Below are 4,076 nucleotides of genomic sequence, written 5' to 3' on the forward strand. Positions count from 1 at the left end.
TGGTCAGTCCGAAGTGTCCAAGATGTCATTGGACCACTCTTCTGGTGGATCTCTTCATCTGAAGAGAATCCCTGCAGAAGCTCAGGAACTCATTGAGGTAGTTGCAAATAATCAGTTCATGGACACTTCTGAAACAAATCCTGTGAGTAATGGGATGACTCATAAGAAAGGAGTTCTTGAGATTGATACTCTGAATGCCATATTAGCTTAGAACAAAATATTGACTCAGCAAGTTAATATGATTTCTCAGAATCTGACTGGATTGCAAGCTGCATCCGGCAGTACTAAAAAAGCTTCCTCTGTAGGAGAAGCTTATGACCCTGAGAATCCTGCAATGGAAGAGGTGAATTAGATGGGAGAATCCTATGGAAACACCTATAATCCTTCATGGAGAAATCATCCAAATTTCTCATGGAAGGATCAATAGAAGCCTCAACAAGGCTTCAATAACAATAATGGTAGGAGAGATAAGTTTGGCAATAGCAAGCCTTTTCCATCATCTTCTCAGCAACAGATAGAGAATTCTAAGCAGAGCCGCTCTGGCTTAGCAACCATAGTCTCTGATCTATCTAAGGCCACTCTCAGTTTCATGACTGAAACAAGGTCCTCCATTAGAAATTTGGAGACACAAGTGGATCAGCTGAGTAAAAGAGTTACTGAAACTCCTCCTAGTACTCTCCCAAGCAATACAGAAGAGAATCCAAAGAGAGAGTGCAAGGCCATCAATATAACCAAAATAGCCGAACCTATAGAGGAGGAAGAGCCAGTGATTTCTAGTGAGGAAGACCTCAATGGACGTCCACTGACCACTAAGGAGTTTCCTAGTGAGGAACCAAAGGAATCTGAGGCTCATACAGAGACCATAGAGATTCCACTAAACTTACTGTTGCCATTCATGAGCTCTAATGAGTACTCCTCTGCTGAAGAGGATGAATATATTATTGAAGAGAAAGTTGCTTGGTATCTAGGAGCAATCATGAAGCTGAATGCCAAGTTATTTGGTAATGAGACTTGAGAGGATGAACCTCCATTGCTCATCAATGAACTGAATGCCTTGGTTCAGCAGAAATTACCTCAGAAGAAACCGAATCACGGAAGGTTCTTAATACCTTGTACCATAGGCACAATAACCTTTGAGAAGGCTCTGTGTGACCTGGGGTCAGGTATAAACCTCATGCCACTCTCTGTAATGGAGAAACTAGGGATCTTTAAGGTACAAGCTGCAAGATTCTCACTAGAGATGGCAGACAAATCAATGAAACAGACTTATAAACTTGTAGAGGACATCTTAGTGAAGGTTGAAGGCCTTTACATCCCTGCTGACTTCACAATCCTAGACAATGGGAAGGATGAGGATGAATCGATCATCCTTGGAAGACCCTTCCTAGCCACAGCAAAGGCTGTGATTGATGTGGACAGAGGAGAGTTAGTCCTTCAATAGAATGAGGACTACCTTGTGTTTAAGACTCAAAGGTCTTCTTCTGTAAACATGGAGAGAAAGCATGAAAAGCTTCATCCAATTATCTCAATACAGAGTCAAGCAGAGCCCCCACATTCAAACTCTAAGTTTGGTGTTGGGATGCCACAATCATGCTCTGAGTATCTGTGAAGCTCTGAAAGAGCTTACTGTCAAGCTATTGACATTAAAGAAGCACTTATTGGAAGGCAACCCAACCTTATTTATCTATGTTAATTACTTTTTCATTTTATTTTCCATTATTAGTTTATATTTTCTTTAGGTTGATGATCATGTGGAGTCACAAAAATAGCTGCAGAATTAAAGCAGAATCAAAAACAACATCAAAAATAGCACACCTTGGAGGACAGGCTTACTGGCATTTAAACACCAGTAAGGATAGCAGAATGGGTGTTTAACGCCCAGTCTGACAGCATTCTGAGCGTTAAACACCAGAATTGGCAGACAGACTGGCGTTTAATGCCAGAAAAGGGTGTCGAGTGTCTGGCTGGCGTTAAACGCCAGGAAGGGGCATCACCCTGGCGTTTAACGCCATAATGGGCAGAAGAGCAGGCGTTAAACGCCAGAAGTGGCACACAGAGGGTGTTTAAACGACAAAAAGGTGCAGGGACCAGAATTCCTTGTCACCTCAGGATTTGTGAACCCCACAGGATCCCCACCTACCCTAACTCTTTTTCTCTTCTTTTCACACCTTTCCATAACACTCTTCCCCAAATAACCTCCACCAATCACCTCTATTTCTCCTCCAAAACCGTCTTACAACCCATCTACCCCCACCCATTCAAATTCAAACCATCTCCCTCCCAAACCCAACCCCTATTACAAAAATTCCCTCTCCACTCCACTCCTATATAAGCCCCTCATAACTCCTTTATTTTCACACATCTTAACCACCTAAAACCCCCTTTGGCCAAACCATTCACACACCTCCATCTCCTCCATCTCTTCTTCCTCTAATCCTTTCTTTCTTCTTTTGCTCGAGGATAAGCAAACCTTTTAAGTTTGGTGTGGAAAAAAGCTCTGCTTTTTGTTTTTCCATAACCATTAATGGCACCTAAGGCCGGAGAAACCTCTAGGAAGAGGAAAGGGAAGGCAGTTGCTTCCAACTCTGAGTCATGGGAGATGGAGATATTCATCTCAAAAGCCCATCACTAGAAAGAGGATGGAGCAAACAGGAGAGCCCACTCATGGACCTCAACAAGAGCATGAAGAAGTCCCTCATCAAGAAATCCCTGAGATGCCTCAAGGGATGCATTTCCCTCCACACAACTATTGGGAGCAACTCAACACCTCTTTAGGAGAATTGAGTTCCAACATGGAGCAACTAAGAGTGGAGCACCAAGAGCACTCCATCATCCTCCATGAAATCATATAGGACCAAAAGGCCATGAGAGAAGAGCAACAAAGGCAAGGAAGAGACATAGAGGAGCTCAAGAACTCCATTGGTTCTTCAAAAGGAAGAAGAAGCCATAATCACTAAGGTGGACCTGTTCTTTAATCTCCTTGTTTATTTTCTTTTCTATTTTCAGTTTTTATGCTTTATGTTTTGACTATGTTTGTGTCTTCACTACAAGATCATTAGTGTTTAGTGTCTATGTCTTAAAGCTATGAATGTTCCATGAATCTTTCACCTTTCTTAAATGAAAAATGTTTTCTGAAAAAGAAAAAAGAAATACATGAATTTTGAATTCTATCTTGAAAATAGTTTAATTATTTTGATGTGGTGGCAATACTTTTTATTTTCTGAATGAATGCTTGAACAGTGCATATTCTTTATAGTGAAATTTATGAATGTTAAAATTGTTGGCTCTCGAAAGAATAATGAAAAAAGAGAAATGTTATTGATAATTTGAAAAATCATAAAATTGATTCTTGAAGCAAGAAAAAGCAGTGAAAAACACAAAGCTTGCGAAAAAAATGGCGAAAAATAAAGAAAAAGAAAGAAAAAGAAAAAGCAAGTAGAAAAAGCTAATAGCTCTTTAAATTAAAAAACAAGGGTAAAAAGGATCCAAGGCTTTTAGCATAAGTGGATAGGAGGGCCCAAAGGAATAAAATCTTGGCCTAAGCGGCTAAATCAAGCTGTCCCTAACCATGTGCTTGTGTCATGAAGGTCCAAGTGAAAAGCTTGAGACTGAGTGGTTAAAGTCGTGATCCAAAGTAAAAAGAGTATGCTTAAGAACTCTGGGCACCTTTAACTGGGGACTCTAGCAAAGTTGAGTCACAATCTGAAAAGGTTCACCCAGTTATGTGTCCGTGGCATTTATGTATCTGGTGGTAATACTAAAAAGCAAAATGCTAAGGGTCACGGCAAATACTCATAAAGTAGCTGTGTTCAAGAATCAACATACTAAACTAGGAGAATCAATAACACTATCTGAATTCTGAGTTCCTATGGATGCCAATCTTTCTGAACTTCAAAGGATAAAGTGAGATGCCAAAACTGTTCAAAAGCAAAAAGCTACTAGTCCCGCTAATCTAATTGGAACTAAGCTTCATTGATATTTTGAAATTTATTGTATTTTCTCTTCCTTTTATCCTATTTTATTTTTAGTTGCTTGGGGCAAGCAATAATTTAAGTTTGGTGTTGTGATGAGCGGAT

This window comes from Arachis stenosperma, chromosome 6 (genome assembly GCF_014773155.1).
Source record: "Arachis stenosperma cultivar V10309 chromosome 6, arast.V10309.gnm1.PFL2, whole genome shotgun sequence".
Taxonomy (NCBI): Eukaryota; Viridiplantae; Streptophyta; class Magnoliopsida; order Fabales; family Fabaceae; genus Arachis; species Arachis stenosperma.